General features: G+C 46.6%; 1 protein-coding gene across 1 annotated transcript in view; it reads right to left on the bottom strand.

Annotated features, from left to right (window-relative positions):
- Positions 1–20,665, bottom strand: part of DHRS7 (dehydrogenase/reductase 7) — a 298,966-nt gene that overhangs the window by 46,048 nt on the left and 232,253 nt on the right. The window lies entirely within an intron of this gene.

The following is a 20,665-nucleotide window of genomic DNA, read 5'->3' as shown; positions in this document are numbered from 1 at the left end:
AGTGCACATTATCAGATGGTGAGATTTACAACTCCATGACAAGGCCCAGATTCCTTTGCGCAAAGAATGTATAGAATTGTTTTATAACCCTTCAACAACTTTATAAAAGGACGCACAGAACTGTAACTTTGAGATACAGTCATCAGACCCCAACTCGGTACTGCTCTCTCCCGGACGCTGTGTTTAATTAAACCAACTGTTCCTGCTTTGCCAAACGACTCTAGTCTTTCCTTTCTTTAAGGTAAATCTGCATTCGACATGTTGGTAACCAAGCCTGATGTTAACAAATGGTTAAACAGCGGCTGCCAGGGGTTTGGTCAAAAAAGGTGTGAAAGGTTCATAAAACATAGCTGGGATACCATCTGGCCCGGAGCTTTGCGTGTGGAGAAATTGCAAATTACTGTTCAAACCTCGCCTGAACTAATGTCTTCCACCAGCTGGGCCAACTACTCCCTTCAGTTAGGAGGCATGTAGTGTCCCAGATAGTCGTCTTGGTGCTGTTCATCAAGGGCTTGGGCTTGAAATAGTGCTGAATACTAGTCATGGAAGACTGACACTATATCAGGTGTTGCAGTGTAAGTCTGTCCCTCCCTATCATGAATTTCAGGAATGTGGTTGAGCACGGAATTTATAAGTATTTTATCGGTCAATAAGCTGTCAGCCTTGTCCCCCTGTTCGTAGTATGTTTGACCCATACAGAGGAGTTTATTTGCCGCCTCTTTCACCAGGAGATGTTCCATCTCCCCTCTTATGTGGCATAAGTCCCTCAAAGTCTTCTGTGTGCTCCATTCCTTGTCTTGGGCTTCAGCTTGCAGGAGTTGAGTTTCAAGCTTCTGTCTACTTAACTTGGAAACCCTTTCGAACGTTGCTGTGTGTGATAATAGTTCCCCCCTATGGCTGCTTTTGCCGTGTCCCTTAAGGTTGCCAGGATCACATCGCCAGTGTCATTGTCAGTGAAACAGTGTTCAAATCATCATCAAGAACTTTATTTCAGCCACATGGGCCATAAAAGCACATAGCGGCAACAGATAAATACACAGTAAATATATAATATGTACTATACATATATATATATATATATATATATATATATATATATATATATATATATATATATATATTCGATGGCATGTGTAGCTGCAAAATACATGCTGTGCATACGTCTGCCATCTAGTGTTGGGCTCGGAGTGTTACAAGTTGTTTTTCTTCGAAGAAGTGTTTTCGAGTCACGGGATCGAGTGACTCCTCCTCTTCGGCTCCACTGCGCATGGGCATCGACTCCATGTTAGATTCTTTTCTTTCTGCCTTCAGGTTCGGACGTGTTTCCTTTCACTCCGATAGTTCGAGTCGGAAAAGTTTCAAAACTCACTATTTATTGTCGGTATTGTTTCGATCGCGTTCCGTCTTCTATCGACACTTCGGTACCGTCGGATCAAACATCTTTACTCGCCCTTCGGGGCGCCTGCGCCCAACTCGGGCCTAGTCGGGCTGAGCGCGTGGAAGACTCATGGACCGGACTCCATTCCGCTTTTGTCCTCGGTGCCACGCTAAATTTCCTTACACAGACTAACATCTCGTCTGTAATCTCTGCCTTTCCCCAGACCATCGGGAAGAAAATTGTGAGGCCTCCAGATCCTTCCGTTCCAAGAAAACGCTCCGAGACAGAAGAGCGCGGAGACTCGAGATGGCATGAAAAAGCACCAAACATCTGGATGTCAAAGAGGAGGAGATCATGCAGACTGCTGTCTCCGTTTGAGGATCCGACTCCGAGCAGGAGTCTGAGGAGGACAGACCGGTCAGGCAGGACAGCACGTGAGTACGCCTGCCCCTGTCCCAGCCAAGCCCAAACATAAGGCCTTGGGGACGCCACTGCAGGAAGGCCATGTCTCGACCCAAAAAAAGACCTTCGGTGACCAACCCACAACTTCGGCACCGAAAAAGGCCACTCCTCCCAAGCCATCGGACTCCAGCCGAAGCTTTGTCTCTGAGCCCAGCAAACATTGCTCTTTCGAGTTCAAATCTCAAAAATCGTTTTCAGAGCTGAGACCATCCTCAACCCCGACTTTTTCAATACCGAAAAAAACAGCTTCGGAGCCGAAAAAGCCTATTTACACAGAGGAGCATGGACTTTCACAGGCACTTATAGAAAGCCATAAAGCTACTGAGGGAGACTCACAAATGGAGGCAGTGGATGAAAGGCAAGCCAGGATTCACATCCATAAAGAGACTGGCAGAATGTTAACAGCAGCACCTCCAAAACCAAACAGGAAATTAGCCTTTCAAGAGGAATTGGACCCTACACAGCCTCCAGCTAAAGTGCCAAGAACAAAAGAGAAACCTTCACCTCCTAAATTTTCTCCTCCTCAGTCTCCTCCTCATTTACATATCTCTCCCCATACTAGTCCTACACCTATGCAGTCACCAGCACACTCATTTGATTCGTAGCAGGACAATGTGGATCCATGGGATCTTTATGATCCAGACCCCATTCCAGACAACAACCCAGATTGCTATCCCTCTAAGCCTTCACCACCAGAGGATAGTACAGGCTACACTCAAGTCATAGCTAGGGCGGCATCCTATCACAATGTTGCCATGCATACTGAACCATTAGAGGATGATTTCCTTTTTAATACACTCTCCTCTACACATACAACTTATCAGTCGCTTCCCATGCTCCCCGGTATCTTAAAACATGCTGACCGAATATTCAAGGAGCTAGTAAAAGCAAGAATAGTTACTCCTAGGGTGGAAAAAAAATATAAGCCACCTCCTTCTGACCCTGTCTTTATCACCCAACAGTTACCTCCAGACTCTGTAGTCGTAAGCGCAGCCAGAAAAAGAGCAAGTTTGCAGTCATCAGGTGATGCACCCCCACCAGACAAGGAGAGTCGAAAGTTTGATGCTGCGGGGAAAAGGGTGGCATCTAAGGCAGCCAACCAGTGGAGGATATCCAACTCTCAGGCATTGTTGGCTAGATATAACAGGGCCCACTGGGATGAGATGAAAGACATAATACAACATCTCCCCAAGGAACAGCAAAAGAGGGCACAACAAATAGTAGAGGAAGGGTAAGCCATCACCAATAATCAGATCCTGTCAGCCCTAGACTCTGCATATACAGCAGCCAGAGCCATCAACACTGCTGTAACCATAAGAAGACACACATGGCTTAGGTCTTCAGGATTCAAGCCTGAAATACAACAGGCAGTCCTCAATATGCCGTTCAACCAAAAACAACTTTTTGGCCCAGAGGTGGACACGGCAATTGAATAAATGAAAAAAGATTTAGACACCGCAAAGGCCCTGGGTGCTCTGCATCCCACGCAATACAGGGGATCCTTTCATAAGCCCCAATATAGAGGTGGATTTAGAGCCCAGACTGCCGAGGCATCCACCTAACAGCCAAAGTTGGCCTACCAACCTCAATATCAATGAGGTGGTTTCAAAGGTATTAATAGAGGCCAGTACCCTAGAGGCAGGGGAAAATATCAAACAGCAAAACAAGTCACAACAAACTAAGCAGTGACTTGTGCCATCCCTTCCGAATTCACACCTCACCTGTGGTGGGGAAGACTGCAAAGGTTCCACAACAATTGCCTACCCGTTACCACAGACAGCTGGGTATTATCAATTATCCGCAATGGCTATTGCAAAGAATTGACACAAACTCCACCAAATATTCCACCAAAACCACACAAGCTGTCCACAGACCATATCGCTCTGTTGCAAGAAGAAGTACAATCTCTATTACTCATAGAAGTTGTACCACAAAATCAAATAGGGACAGGAGTTTACTCACTGTATTTCCTCATTCCCAAAAAGGACGGGACCTTAAGGCCAATATTAGATCTCAGAACCCTCAATCTTTACATCCTGTCAGAACACTTTCACATGGTAACACTACAGGATGTTATCCCACTACTTCAACAAAACGATTTCATGGCAACATTAGACCTCAAGGATGCGTATTTTCACATACCCATCCATCCAGCGCACAGAAAATATCTCAGGTTTGTCATTCAAGGAAAGCATTATCAGTTCAAAGTGTTACCCTTCGGAATAACAACTCCTCCCAGGGTATTCACAAAATGCCTGGCGGTAGTCGCAGCCTACCTAAGTAGGCAACACATTCATGTCTTTCCATATCTAGACGATTGGCTAATAAAATCAGACACTCATACACACTGTCAAAGCCATGCGCCTTATGTAATACAAACCCTGCACACCCTAGGGATCTCCATAAACTACCAAAAGTCACAACTACAACCTGCACAAATTCAACAGTATTTAGGGGCGACACTAAATACTCAAAGAGCGCTAGCAACCCCAAATCCGTAAAGAATACAAGCATTGCACAATATATTAGCACAAATACAGACAGGCCAACAGTACACTGTCAATTCGTCATGAAAGTATTGGGCATGATGGCATCCTGTATTGTGATTGTTCCACATGCAAGACTAAACATGCAGCCCTTGCAACAGTGCCTTGCACAGCAATGGTCACAGGCACAGGGTCAACTTCAAGATCTAGTGTTGATAGACCGCCATAATCACAACATTCAAGGACAATGGGAGACCAAACACAAACAGTTACACATAAATCACTTAAGAGTTGTTAGCTGTATTCCTAGCACTCAAAGCTTTTCAGCCTCTTCTCACTCACAAGAATATCCTTATCAAGACAGACAACATGACAACAATGTATTACCTAAACAAACAAGGAGGGACACATTCGTCCCAACTCTCCCTCCTAACCCAAACAATTTGGCAACGGGCGATCCCCAACAAGATTCACCTGGTAGCACAATACATTCCAGGGATACACAACCAATTGGCAGATGTTCTCAGCAGAAATCATCAACAAAACACGAGTGGGAGATTCACCCTCAAGTACTTCAATAATACTTTCAACAATGGGGAACACCAGACATAGATCTGTTCCCCGCCAGCGAAAATGCAAAATGCCAAAACTTTGCATCCAGATACTCATATCCCCTATCCAAAGGCAACTCTCTATGGATCAATTGGTCAGGGATATTTGCTTATGCTTTCCCCCTCTCCCACTCATTCCATTTCTAGTCAACAAACTGCATCAAAACACGCTCAAACTGATACACACAGCGCCAACGTGGGCACGTCAACCGTGGTACACAACACTATTAGACCTGTCAGTAGTACCACCTATCAAACTCCCAAACAGACCAGATCTGTTGGCACAAAACAAACAGCAGATCAGGTATCCAAATCCCAACATGCTCAATCTAGCGATTTGGCTCCTGAGGTCATAGAATTTGGGTATCTACAACTACCACCTGAATGTATGGAAGTAATTAAGCAAGCAAGAAAACCCACTACCAGGCAGTGCTATGCTAACAAATGGAACAGATTTGTGTATTACTGTCAATCTAAACAAATCACCCCTCTTTCAGCATCAATACAAGACATTTTATGCTATTTGCTTCATTTGCAAAAATCGAATTTAGCTTTTTCATCCATAAAAATACATCTCACTGCAATTTCCGCGTATTTGCAAAATATACAGCACAGCTCTTTATTTAGAGTTCCTGTTATCAAAGCCTTCATGGAAGGTTTAAAACGCATCATCCCCACCTAGAACGCCTCCACAGTGCCTTCGTGGAATCTAAACATAGTGCTCACGCGACTTATGAGCCCACCATTTGAACCTATGCACTCATGTCAAATACAATTCTTAACATTGAAAGTAGCCATCCTAGTCGCAATTACTTCATTGCAAAGAATTAGTGAAATGTAAGCTTTCACAATTCAAGAACCGTTCATACAAGTACATAAGCATAAAGTCGTACTACAAACTAACCCTAAATTTCTATCCAAAGGTAGTATCACCTTTTCATATCAATCAAACAGTGGAACTACCAGTCTTCTTCCCGCAGACAGATTCTGTGGCAGAGAGAGCCCTGCATACATTAGATATTAAAAGAGCCCTAATGTATTACATAGATAGAACAAAATCATTCAGAAAAACTAAACAGTTATTTGTTGCCTTCATTCACAAGGTTTAGCAAGATGGATAGTAAAATGCATCCAAACATGTTACCTTAAAGCTAAAAGACAACTCTTAGTTGCACCTAAAGCACATTCCACAAGGAAAAAAGGGGCTACAATGGCTTTCTTAGGAAATATACCAATGGCTGAAATATGTAAAGCAGCTACTTGGTCAATACCACATACATTTACTAAACATTATTGTCTAGATGTGTTAGCAGCGCAGCAAGCCACAGTAGGTCAAGCTGTACTAAGAACATTATTCCAAACAACTTCAACTCCTACAGGCTAACCACCGCTTTATGGGAGGAACAACTGCTTTTTAGTCTATGCACAGCATGTGTATCTGCAGTTACAGATGCCATCGAACGGAAAATGTCACTTACCCAGTGTACAGTTGTTCGTGGCATGTTCCGCTGCAGATATACATGCACCCTCCCACCTCCCCGGAAGCCTGTAGCCATTTAAGTTAAACAATCACATATATATATATATATATATATATATATATATATATATATATATATATATATATATATATATATATATATATTCCATTTGCATGGACATCTCTTTTCTTTATACTCTATCAGTCCTACCTTACCCTCTGCGGGAAAACAATCTAACATGGAGTCGATCGATGGAGCCGAAGAGGAGGAGTCACTCGATCCCGTGACTCGAAAACACTTCTTCGAAGAAAAACAACTTGTAACACTCCGAGCCCAACACTAGATGGCAGACGTATGCACAGCATGTGAATCTGCAGCGGAACATGCCACGAACAAATGTACACTGGGTAAGTGACAATTTCCATATATATATATTGTGTCTGGACAAAGCTATACCCCTCTGAAGAGCTCTAATGAGAGCGAAACACGTGTCAGGGGTTGCTTTACTCATTCCAGGTTGGCTTGGACGGTATTTGACCAGTCCAAAGCTGTAATACTGTGCCTGGAGTGGTAAATGGCTTTTGTCATTTTACAGCTCGGCAAGGATGACACTATGTCAATCCTATGCTTAAAGATTTTGCTGTACAAATGGCAAAAGACTTTGTCACTATCTAGCTCGGCGAGGATAGCACTGTGCTAATCCTATGCTTAAAGACTTTGCTAGATAAGCAGACATTTGAGGTGAGCAAATCTAGATTGTCGCTGGTGTTGCAGGGTGCTCCTTACTAGAGCAGCTCTCCACCTAAAATTGGGAACTTCCCAGAGTTCTCCTTTGTTTTTTGCATAATTTATGCGTCGCTCTATCCCTGAAAGGGTTTTGGTTTGATATATATATATATATATATATATATATGATACTGAGAGATCTAATAATGTTGTGTACCACGGTTGACGTGCCCATGTTGGTGCTATGAGTATCATTGTGAGTGAAGTTTGACACAATTTGTTGACTAGAAACGGAAGGAGAGGGAGAGGGGGAAAAGTGTATGCAAATATCCCAGACCAATTGATCCACAGAGCATTGCCCTTGGATAGGGGATGTGGGTGCCTGGATGCAAATTTTTGGCATTTTGTGTTTTCGCTTGTTGCAAACAGGTCTATGTTTGGAGTTCCCCACTTTTGAAAGTATTCTTGAAGTACTTGAGGATGAAGTTCCCATTCGTGAGTTTGTTGGTGACTTCTTCTGAGAATGTCTGCCAACTGATTGTCTATTCCTGGAATGTACTGAGCCAATAGATGAATTTGATTGTGGATTGCCCATTTCCAAATTGTTTGGGCTAGAAGGGACAGTTGGGATAAATGTGTCCCTCCCGGTTTGTTGAGATACTACATGGTTATCATGTTGTCTGTTTTGATAAGAACATTCTTCTTTGTGTTTGATATCCTAATGTCCTTGAATGTTGTGATTGTTTAGGTGAGCTCCCAAACCAATCATTGATGCATCTGTTGTAATTATGGTCTGAGACACAGGGTCTTGAAATGGCCGCCTTTTGCTTAGATTTGTGGAATTCCACCACTGAAGGGACATGTATGTTTGGTGGTCTATCAACACTAGATCTTGAAGTTGACTGTGTGCCTGTGACCATTGTTGTGCAAGGCACTGTTGTAATTTCTGGGGTATTGTCCTCTATATGTGCCCCTAGAAGTACTGCGTTGGTATTGCGGTTGGTAGGTTGGCTTTGTCTGTGAGGTGGATGCCTCTGAGGTCTGTGTTCTGAAACCACCTCAAAACCCAGGTTTACAAAAGGACCCCCTATATGGTGCAGAGTAGAGTGCACCCATTGCCTTTGCTGTGTCAGAGTCCTTTCACAATTTTTCTATGGCTGTGTCTAATTCTGGGCCAAAAATATGTTTTTTTGTCGAACAGCATGTTCAACACAGCATGCTGTATTTCTGTCTTGAATCCAGAAGATCGGAGCCATGCATGCCTGCGTATAATGACTGCAGTGTTGACACTCCTAGCAGTGGTATCTGCTGCATCTAGGGCAGATCTTATTTGATTGTTTCTAATGGCTTGTGCCCTTTTCTGGTGTTCTTTGGGGAGATGCTGTATTATGTCTTGCATCTCGTCCCAATGGGCTCTGTCATATCGAGCTAATAGTGATTGCGAGTTGGCTATTCTCCACTGATTAGCTGCTTGGCACACAACTCTTTTCCCTGCAGCATCGAATTTCCTGCTCTCTATCAGGAGGGGTTGCATCTCCTGATGACTGACTATTTGCTCTCGTCCTGGCAGCGCTAACTACTACAGAATCAGGTGGTACCTGATGGGTGATATAATCAGGGTCAGAGGGTGCAGGTTTATATTTTTTCTCTATCCTAGGTGTTATGATGCATGCTTTAACAGGTTCACTAAAGATCTGATCGGCATGTTTTACCATGCCTGAGAGCATAGGGAGGCATTGATACCTAGATTGTGTTGCGGATAGAGTGTTGAATAAGAAATCCTCTCCTAGGGGCTCTGTATGCATGGTAACACCATGATATGCTGCAGCCCTAGCTATGACTTGGTTATAGACAGTACTATCCTGAGGTGGTGATGGTTTAGAGGGATAGCTGTCAGGATCGTTACTTGGAATGGGATCTGGGTCATAAAGATCCCATGGATCCACATTGTCCTGTTGTGAATCATAAGAATGAGTGGGTGATTGCACTGGTGTAGGACTGGTAGGAGGAGAGGTAGATAGGTGTGGCGAATGAGGAGGAGAGTGAGGATGAGAAGATTGAGCAGGTGGTGGTTTCTCCTTCTGCTTTGGCACTTTAGCTGGAGGCTGCATAGTGTCCAATTTCTCCTGAAAAGCTAGCTTCCTCTTTGTTTTCAAAGGAGGTGCAGTCAGAATTCTCCCTGTTTCCTTATGGATGTGGATCCTGGATTGCCTTTCATCCATAACTTCTAGAATTGGTTGTAGCTCTAACTCCTCTTCAGAGGTTTTGTGGCTTTCTTTAAGTCTCTTTGAAAGTCCATGCTCCTCTGTGTAAGTTGGCCTTTTGGCTCCGAAGCGTGCCTTTTCGGGTGTCGAAAAAGAAGAGGACGACGAAAGTTTCGGCTCCAAAACTAGTTTTCTAATTTTCTACTCCAAAAAGTGGTGTTTAGTGGAGACGGAAACAGAGCTCTTTGCTGTCTCCGATGCTTTCGGAGGAGTGTTTTTTTTCTGTGCCGAACTGTGAAGTTGGTCACCGACAGTCTTTTCTCAGGCCGAGCCATGGCCTTCCGGCAGTGGCGTACCCAAGGCCTTGTGCTTTTTCTTTTGTGAGGGGCAGGGGCAGACGTACTCACATGTTGTCCTGCTGTGACTGGTCTGTCTTCATCTGATTCCTGCTCGGACTCGGAATCTTGGACTGAGACTGCGGTCTGCATTAATTCTTCCTCTTCAATGTCGAGATGCACACCGCTCCTCGACACCATTTCGAGTCTTCTCGCTCTTCGTCCCTAAGAGTCTTTTTCGATCGGAAGGATCTACATGCCTCGCAGTTCTCTTCCCTCTGGTCTGGGGGAAAGGCAGAGGTTGCACACCAGATGCTGGTCTATGTACGGGTACTTCGTGTGGCACCAAGGATAGAATTGGAATGGAGTCCGATCCATGAGGCTTCCACGCGGTCAGCCCAAATAGGCCAGAGTTGGGGGTGCGCACCCTGAAGGGCGAACAAAGTTGTTTTCCCGACGGTAGTGATGTGTCAATGGAAGATTATAAACCTGATCGATACAATACCGACGAAAAGAGAGTTTTACAATGTTTTCCAAATTGAAATCTTGGAGCGAGAGGAAACACGACCGAATCCGACGGCAGAAAGAAAACAATCTAACAGTGGAGTCGATGCCCATGTTCAATGGAACCGAAGAGGAGGAGTCACTCGATCCCTTGACTCGAAAACACTTCTTTAAAGGAAAAACAACTTGTAAAACTCCGAGCCCAACACTAGACGGCAGGATAATGTACAACATGTGTATCTACAGCTACATATGCCGTCAAACATAAATATTTAAGTGATAAAAATAGTAAAACCTTAGCGCTCTTCCAGAGAATGTTAACACATTGTTAATAAAAACCATCATGCAGATAAATGTTTCTCTCTAAAAATCCAACTTGCCCCAAGGAATTCGGCGACAGAGTTCACCAGAGTTAAACGAGTATTTGATCTAAGAATTTGTAGGTTGCATTGGACCTGCGGACTCCCAGAAATCTACAAGCAGAAGCTAACCATTTCCCACGGGAGGCAGCACAGGTAAGTACAAGCAAATAGGACATAAGTGAGATTTTTGATAGGTGCTTTACAAGCTGGGCACGTAATTATCCCCTCAAGTAACCAACAACCAGTAAATGATCTTAGTGGCAAGATACCTATGTCGAAACTGGAAGTACAATTTCCTTTATCTGGGCACCGTGATTATGTCCCAGTTTTAGACCTCATATTTGCAGATCTCTTTTAGGTTAGCAAATTCACATGATAATGTAGAGAGAAGCGCTACCCCCAGTTCCTCAAAGTGTACCATCTTCCAATACTGTTTTTTTAGGTTGATTTTTGATGGGAAGGAGGCAGTAGTTTAAGAATCCCAGAGTTCATTAAGCCCAAGCGAATAAAGTAACTCTTTAATGTGCCTCAACCAAAGTATATTATGAGAGCAGTCAGGTTCTAAAATGACCTGCAGGACCTCAGTATACGAGGCAAGTTCTGGGTTGGTCCAAAGTCGCCACCAGTACAATAGAGGACAAAGGCGAGCCTTGTAATCAATGTGCTTCGTGCCATGGGTCCTTAAAGAGGGTAACAGCAGAGTGCTTAACGGAATGGATGGAAGTTTTCTTAAGAACTTGTTTTCAGAAGTTGTGCCCCAGTTGCTATTGCATTTGATAATTTTGTAATGTATCTTGACCAGACTTCGATGTCAGTTAGGAACAGGTCTGCTGGAGCACCATCAGAACCAGGCGGCCTACCGCGCTTTAAAGTACCCAATGAATGTACTATGTCCTCATGGGAAAGCAATTGCAAAAATAGGGGTAGAGGTTGGAATAACAGTTGAACAGGAGACCTTATGTCCAGGTGCCATACTATCATGATCAGAAGAATATGACCTTTTAAAGTGGTCTACCCAATCCTTTGAAGCAATGTTCTTTGTAATATTCAGTGCGCTATTTTCAGGGCTGCGCGCTGCCAGGGACCAAAACTCAATGCCATTCCTCTCACGTGCAGCGTCGTTAAGTGCAGCCCACCTCTTGTCATCTTGCTCACGCTTGGCTTTGCAACCATCTAATTCATAAGACTTCTTAGCTGAGCAAATGGCATTTACATCCTTAGATTTAATGGCTTGGATTAGGCGCTTGTGTGATGCCCGACATTCTCTATTGAGCCATTGATGTCTGCCCTTAGACCTCTTGCCCCCAGAGACTATGGGGGTCATTTTGACCCTGGCGGTACTAGACCGCCAGGGCTAAAATGACGGAAGCACCGCCAACAGGCTGGCGGTGCTTCCTGGCCTATTTCGACCGTTGCGGAAGCGCCACGGTCGCACTGCCGGGGCCGGCGGTATTCCGCCAGATTTGCCCCGGCGGTGATAATCCGCCTGGGTAGCGCTGCCCAGGGTATTACGAGTCCCCGACCGCCAGCCTTTTTCTGGCGGCCTGAACCGCCAGGAAAAGGCTGGCAGTACGGGCAGTGCAGGGGCCCCCTGACAGGGTCCCATGTGGCTTTTCACTGTCTGCTATGCAGACAGTGAAAAGCGCGACGGGTGCAACTGCACCCGTCGCTCGGCCGCAACACTGCCGGCTCCATTTGGAGCCGGCTCCCATGTTGCGGCCCACATCCCTGCTGGGCCGGCGGACCGCCGCCCGCCAAAGTTGTAATGACCCCCTATATCTCCTGAAAAATGGGCCGCAATACTATCAAAACATGAGGTGTGAGTTAAACTTATGTGCTCGTTGGGGATTGCGGGACCCGCCTCTAAACACTTCAATGTTGTCTTCAATACACCATTACCAGCATTAATAATATCTGGTTGAGCCAGAACCTTATCCCACTTCAGGCGACATTTGTCATTAGTCACACCAAGTCCCACGGGTGCTATTGCTGGGGTATTTTCCATAAACATATGATTGTGCAGAGCAAACATGAACTGAGAGTGGGTTATGATCGCTCTCAGATCTCTCAATAACCATCATATCGATGACCATGGTCCACAATCTTATGTTAACTAAGCAAAAGTCAATTCTGAAAGTGTGATTGACCTTGTTAAAAGTATGTCAGCCCTTTGTATCAGATTTAGTCCTGCCATCAAGTGCCCTGAGCGCAAATTAAATAGTCAATGACTTTGCCTGAACAGCAACTTGCGATCACCTTTTGATGGGTGGAATGTCCAGGGCAGGAATAGGCCATGCCCGATCCTCATCAGTAAATCCAAGATCATCCCAGTCAAGGGGTTTAAACGTGACATTGAAATCATCTGCACAATAATTTTCTAATGCCGGGGACAGTTCCGCAGTAACGTCTTCAGGACACAGCGTTTCAGAGGCCTGGCCCCCCTGACCCCTCTAATGTAGATGTTAAGGATGATAACAACTGTGTTAGTCACAAATGATAGACGAAGACCTAATAGGTGAGGGGGAAATCGATGGATAGCTGTGATATGTGACAATTTAGTGATATTCTTGCCCAAATAGGCCACCAGAAGGCCTACCTCTGGTGCTGGGAAGAGCAGGGACAAGAAAATGTAGGTAGCCTGTCCGAAAATGTGGATCAATCAACCATGTCTTCAGGAGAAGACATAGTTCATGTTCCTCGAGAAAAGAAGTGAAAAAGGGAAGGGGGAGGACAGATCTCAGTCCTGCCACATTCCAGGAAACCAATTGCACCCCAGTGTTTTGGGGAATTATCCTGTCCACAGATGTGATATTCACAGGATTAGCTGTCGGATTTCGGTTTACCAGGTGGAGTTGGTGGAGAGGAGGGATATCACTATCATGGGTTTCCAGCAGATCCCGGGTTGACTGGTGGGATCTATCTAGGGGAGCTCGCCTAACCATAGATGTAGTGTTCTCACACTTCACTGCCTGATCCTGGATTAACAGGTATGGTTCGTAGGGTAATGAAAGTACGAGGTTATCACAGTTGAGCAATAGGTATGGGTAGTCTGATGGGGTCTGTCAAAGAGAGGAAAGTGAGTGCTTGTGGTGTCAATGTTAAAGGCTATAGCCAGACTAGAGCCAGTTGTTTCATATGAGTCAGAAGGTAAGGTTTGGGGTGGTACTTCAAAGTCAATCGTTCTCACTGAGAACAGATAAGTTACCTGCTGAATAGTGGGTAGGCTGTGTCCCATGGTACACAGGGAACCTAGGGTATTTGAACTGGATGCAAGATTGCCTTGGAGCACTTGTCCTTGCGTCTAGGGCCACTAGGTTATCCCCCAGGCTCCCATCCCCAAATGTCAACTTTATCATATCATAGCATGTGTCTGGGTCGGGCCTTCTAACTGCATCAATTATATCCTCATGTATTACAGAATAGCAACCTCTCACATGGCAGATCATCTTGTTTCTGATGGAGTCTCACCCTTCCCTATGCGCCAGCGAGTGTAGTTTAGGGATGTTTATCATTAGAACAGTATTGTTAAATTGGGGCCAGTCAGTAACAGGCTGTACTGCGCTATTTGGAGCAGTGTCAATCGTAGATTTGGAGACTTGACAACAGACCCCAGATACCTTGCCTACGCCTAAGCTGTTATGTGGGGAATGCTGATAGGAGTTCCTGGTTTTGGCACTAGCCAGAGGTTGGCCAGCATAGAGTGCTGGGCCAGCAACAGCAGGGCAGGACACATAAGTATGACTATTATTACAAGTACTCACAGGCCATTTGGGCAACTTCACCTGGGCACCCAAGGGATTAGGCATTGAACTACAAATACGGTTCAAGATAGTCATGGCATCTAAAGGAATGAACTGCTTGACTAATGAGATTAAGAAATTAACCCTAGATTTAAATTCTGAAACCTCACTTTTAGATCTTATATGCATGAGATGTACAGTGCATTGGATTGAGCTGAGTTCACGTTTGCATATACTGTCCCACCCACCATGATACCCGAGTCAGGACTGTCGTGTGGATCTGAAATATTGGTTGAGGGGCTGAAGTGGTTGGTGCATTGAAGAGTGTCACTAACATCGAGTCATGGCTAATTCACTGTTAATGAGGGAACGTAGGTGGCGACATTCCTACCCTCCCCCGCCCTGTGGTGGCTGTCACCTGTTGGCCAAATTTTTTAAACATATCTGGAATTTTCTTGCGACTGGCCCAGTTCCTAAAAGGGGAGCACTCGCACTCGGTTTTATTGGAGACACTATTCGGGGAAGAAATTAAAATTTCTTCACATTCGCCCAAAAGGTTATCAATTCTGTCCATAACACAATTGCTAGCTGCATGCTTTTGCCTTTTCTGTTTGGTTTTTAGCACCACCCCAGCCCCTCCCTCAATTGCTTTTCTTTTACTCATTAAGGGGGCTGTGATTAATGGATGAGTACTTGATAGTTAGGTAAATATAGCAGCCTGCGAGAGGGTACAACACTAAAATGAAAAAGAAAAATAGAAAAACACCAGCAAGGCCTACTTGATGGCAAATGTTAGGGGGGGTTGGCCCAGCCCAGCTTCCTTTGGGCCCCGACGGGCGTGACCTTGGCCCGGGCTTGCCCTGCGGTGTGCTCCCCAGCACTTTATAGCGCATGTTGGTGTGGCAAGTGGGAGCACGTGTTGCAGAAAATGGCCGCCTCCTGGGGCACAAAAGCAGTATGGGATATGTAGTCCCCCTTAGAAGAGTTAGCATGTCCCGCGCTGCGGTGTGCTCCCTAGCGCTTTATAGCACTCATTAGTGTGGCAAGTGGGAGCAGGTGTTGCAGAAAATGGGCGCCTCCTGGGGCCACAAAGCACTCTGGGATATGTAATTCCCCTTAGAAGAGTTAGCTCATCCAACGCTGCAGTGTGCTCCCTAGCGCTTTATAGCACTCGTTGGTGGGGCAAGTGGGAGCAGGTGATGCAGAAAATGGCCGCAGTGTTGAAATGTGTCTTTGATGCACTTACGGACGGTCAGATCTCGGGAGGCTACCTCATTCGTGACACACAGTTTTGGAAAAGGGGATTTTGGAATCCCCAGAGCATCCTACGCTTCCCCTGGCATATGGGCGAGGACTCTTGTCCTGGAAACTGAAGCGGAAGGCACAGTGAGAGCACCACTTGTAGGAGATTATCCTTCACATGGAAGTTGTGGACACTGGTGAGGGTGACTGGCGGTAAATTCTTTTGTTGTTGGTATACAGAATACACCTTATGAGTGCACTCGAGGAGCACCGGTTGGTCATCTGGAAGGCCTGTAAGTGGGCAAATACAGTCGAACATGTGCTTTGAGTTCTGGTGGTGAAATAGTCGCCACTATAACCCTGATGCAATTGGTATTTGCCTTGAGCGATTTTCCAGGTCGTCAAGTTTATCTGAAAGCTGTTAATGGCTGTTTTCCAACATTTCAATGCGTGTTGTTCGGGCTACGTTTTCCACTGCGTGCTCCGTAGCTGTTGTTTCTACAACAGTCAAGCAAGTGTCTATTTGATACATGGAATCATTCAAGTCAGAGAAGGTTCTGGTGAAGTCTTGACAGAGTGATGCAATATCTTCGGGGAATTCTACCAGCCGCAACTGTATATCTTCTTTTGTCACTTGTGTCCGAGCCTTTGGGCTTGGCCCCGCAGCCCGAGCCAACGTTGTGGGATTATCCGCCTGCTTTTGGGAGGGATCGGACTTCTGGAGCATATCCTTGATGGAGGAGGGGCGAGGGGTCTCAGCCTGATATGTTGCCATTGCAACCCGAGCGAGCACCACTCTTTGCTAGGAATCAAATCTGGCTACTTGTCAGGGAACCGAGCAATGTTGACCCCTCAAAATTCCCTGCGTATGCAGGTACTACTTGCAACAACACTCCAACCTATTAGTACACAGAGGCCCCTTCACGTGTATAGGTCATTAAGGCTACACCCTCACACAGAATAGGTGTTGGCACAACTCTACTGAGGGATGCCTCAGACACCCAATGCACCGAAGGATGTGTGAGTGTTTGCTGTATTCTCCTATGGAAGTCGGGATCGCAACGATGGATTTGTGGACTGGGGTAAGAGATCCTCCGTAGTACAGGTGAAGATTGTAGGCCCGCAGCTGCAAATCTCTTCTGTCAATCCACCAGGTATTTGCCCATTAGTCCTGCAGCAGCTCACTTGTGTCGCCTTCTGGGGCCAGCTATGCAAGCAGTAGGGATGTGGTGCCACGGGGGCGAGGACAGGGCCCTCATGTTCCCTCACACCCCAGGCAATCAGTTCCGCAGATCTCAGGGTCATATGTCATGAAGTGGACCCCACAGGGTGGTTAAGGCCCATCAAGGTTCATCTGTCCCCTAGCGTGTCATCCAGAATAGTCCACATTCAAGCCAGTTCACAGTCAGGCCTCACCTAATGGGCCGCTCAATTGATCCTCCCAGCACCATATGGCACGCACAGGTTCTTCAGGGGATGCGGGGAATGGAATTCCAACAATGACTGAACCCGCTCAATAAGAGGGCTCTAGTGATGCCAATGCTCCACCCCCACCCAAGGCACCACCAGCCAGGATGCGTCTTCACTCATGCTGTCTCAAGATGGCCACTACAGTCGCCGCCACAGGAGACAGCACAGTGGTTAAAAGCTGCTTAGGGCCCCCGTCAGCCCCTCGGGACAATCGCTGCACCTCAGGCTACATATGACCCCTCACGGAGGCATGTTGAAATGTGTTCACTGGGTGAAAAAGGGGGAGATAACCAGGTGGAGCTCAAGGAAGACAGGTTTTGTCGGGTATCCTCCTTGGCCACACCCCGCACAGAGAAACGTTTGATAAATTCATTTTTTAGGGGAATAAAACAAAGCTTTATTGCACAGCACTTTTTTTCCTATTTCTCCCACAAAAACCTGAACAAATAGCTATAGTTTGGCTATTTTCGTGATTCCCTCTAAGACAATTCACAAATGTTGGGTACCTTTAGTATGTTTGGAAAAAAAAGACACAAATTTTGCCTGGATACCATTTGTGGGAAAACATTTTTGAAGGCTTAACACGAAATGCCCCAAACATCAACTCGCCCAGTCGGTGGGCCTTGTGCTACATACCGGCCAAACGAGGTGCGAGAATGTCAAACGCACTGTAATATTCTATGGGAAGGCCGTCCAGGTCCGGGGTTTTATTCGTAGCTAGGACATGGGTTGCCTGCTTAACATCTGCCGAAGTTATAACCTCATCCAGCGCATTCTGGGTAGGTGCATCTGGGTGCATCTGGGTATGGATGGTTGGGTGGTATGGGATCGTAGTAGTATTGCCACCGTGGGTCTCCTCAGGCATTCTGTATATACCAAAGTAATAAGTGTGAAAGGCCAAAAGAATGTCGCTGTGTGTGGAGTGACTCTCTTGAAGGGGAGTGGAGCTCAAGGATGAGGTCCCCCCTTGTTCCTGACTGATCAGTCAGGCAAGAAGGTGGCCCAATTTATTGCCTTCCATATGGGTTTTAGTCGCATATGAAATTAAACTGAAGCAGCGCAGGTGCTCAAAGAGGGAGGCATGCTGTTTCTTAGCTCCCCCCAACGCTGGGAGACTGGAGGAGTTGTGCTCTAGCCGACGCTCCAGGAGGGGTAGGTGGCGTTCAAACTCCCCAATCTTCCCATCCAATATGCGTCAGACCCCAACAATCTCCTGTAGGCAGACCACATGGGTGACCACCTTGAATGCGTCCCACTCAAGGAACTTGTTCGAGGCCGTGCCTTCATTCTCAGTAAAGAATTGTTGAATATGGGAAGCTTGGGAGTATCTAAAAGCTGGGTCCTCCAAGCATTCGTTGGGTAGATGCCAAGTAAGGATGCCCCAATTGGTATCTATAGTATGGCGTCATGATTGGAAACAACCTGACTCAGGTAACCAGGAGGTCACAGGGAGGGCTCGAGTCCCTGGGAGCAGATTATACTGTCCAGTCGGCCGTATAAGTCATGGGGTGAGAAATAAAGAGCATACCAGAGCGTCAGGGTAAAGGGTCCTCCAAGTGTCCACCAGCGCCCAGTGTTGCATCCGTTCCACAAACCTGGCTGTCGGAGTGTGTGGAAGAGAACATGGTTGGAGGGGTAGGATTGATCCATTTAAACATCCCCATCAATTATGGCGTCGAGAACCTGGAAAGGAGTCCCCGGGTGGATTCATACTAATGCTTCCCTGGCCGATCCTAACTATGTGGTAGCATAAATGGAGCCAGGGCAATTCCTGTGCAGTAGTGTGTGTCTCCTGAAGGAAGACTATGTGAGAGCAATGGCATTTGAGATAAGAGTAAATGGAATAGCGTTTTCAAGCACTATGCATGCCTTTGACATTGAGGGTAAGGAATCTAGTGCAAAAGTCCTGCGCCATCATAGAGAAGTAGGGAGTGTCAGTAGGGGCCAGAAAGCGTTTAAACAAGTAGCGATGTGACCCCCCCCAGCCAGTACCCTGTGTAATGTTGGGTGAGCGCAGTGTGTTTCCATGGTGCTTAAACAGGCAGAATGCCCATACTGGGAATTGTGAATCATGAAACGTATAAAGAGGGGAGTGGCCTAAGAATGGGGCGTGTGTGAGCATAGCAGGACACCCTCCAAGCGTTAATTACATATAGTGGGGCTTCCGTGGTGTGGACGTAATGGGATATGGGTTCTGCACCTATACTACTGTGCCACACTAGTCTAGCGTGTCCGCTCCCTGTTGCACAGCAGCCCTCCCAGTTCCCCTGTGTTCCTGGGCCTCCATCCCCTGGACCATGTGCCCACTGCCACTGCCCCCAGGTCCCTGTTGTTGTTGGGGTGGTGGGTTAGCCTGGGTTCCCTGTAGTGGTGGACACGCAGCTGATTGACGTGTCCTGGGGACGGAGGTATGGGCCCGCTGGGTGGGTGCTGTGCTGGTGTTTCCAGACGGGGGAATGTCTGTGATGGCCTGTGACTGGGTGAGGGGAACCGACTGTCCCGAGGTCCCCGATGGGCCGGGCTGGTCATCTAGATCCAGTTGGACAGAGCTGCTGTCATCACTGTGGGCCTCTTCTGTTGGTGGTGTGGACATGTGTGGACCCTCCTGTCCGGTGACGTTGGGTAGGGGTCCTGCAGGGGTATAAAAGGATGGTTATTACATCTGTGTGTGGCATGGTGTGCACTGGGTGGGTGACCGTGTACCCCAGTGCTTGCATTCCTGTGTGGGACCTTGTGTGATGATGGTTTAGGGGGTTGTATGGGTATGTGCAGTGGGCATGCTTTAGTGATGGGTGTCCATGCTTTGTTGTTGCATGCAGGGCTTGGTGTTGGGATGGGTGGTTTGTGATGTTGGGACATATGTGAGGAGTTGGAGTGCTGGGGGTGAGGGTGGGGGTATGTGAAGGCATGCAGGTAGGGTGGGGGATGTAATAGTTAAGATTTGTCTTACCAGAGTCCATTCCTCCACCTACTCCTGCGAGGCCCTCAGGATGCAGAATCGCCAAGACCTGCTCCTCCCATGTTAGTTGTGGGTGAGGAGGAGGGGGTCCGCCGCCAGTCCGCTGAACCGCCAGGTGGTGTCTTGAGACCACGGAACGCACCTTCCACCGTAGGTCGTTCCATCTCTTCCTGATGTCCTCCCGATTTCTTGGGCGCTGTCCCACTGCATTGACCCTGTCCACTATTCTTCGCCATAGCTCCATCTTCCTTGCAATTGAGGTGTGCTGCACCTGTGATCCGAATAGCTGTGGCTCTACCCGGATGATTTCCTCCATCATGACTCTGAGCTCCTCCTCCGAGAACCTAGGGTGTCTTTGCCGTGCCATGGGGTGGTGTAGGTTCTGTGTGGGGTGGAGTGTGTGGTGATAAGTGTGCTGATATGTAGTAGGGTGTTGTGTGAGGTGCGTGGAAGTTCTGTGGGTGATGGTGTTGTGTGCCTGTGGATGCTGTTGTTCTTGCTGGTGCTGTCTCTCTCTGGCCTTCTTTCGGAATTTTTGGTAGTAGGGGTTTGTGGGTGATGTGGGTGTGTGTTTTATATTGTAATGGGCGTGGTGTGTGTATGTGTATTAGGTGTGTGTATTTGGAATTGTCCAATGTGGCTGTGTTTTGTAAAATTGTGGGTTTTTTTTAGCGCGGCGGTGTGTACTGCCAATGAAATACCGCG

This window comes from Pleurodeles waltl, chromosome 9 (genome assembly GCF_031143425.1).
Source record: "Pleurodeles waltl isolate 20211129_DDA chromosome 9, aPleWal1.hap1.20221129, whole genome shotgun sequence".
Classification (NCBI taxonomy): domain Eukaryota; kingdom Metazoa; phylum Chordata; class Amphibia; order Caudata; family Salamandridae; genus Pleurodeles; species Pleurodeles waltl.
Note: the sequence above shows the minus strand (reverse complement) of the source record. Positions and strands in the feature narration are given on the sequence as shown.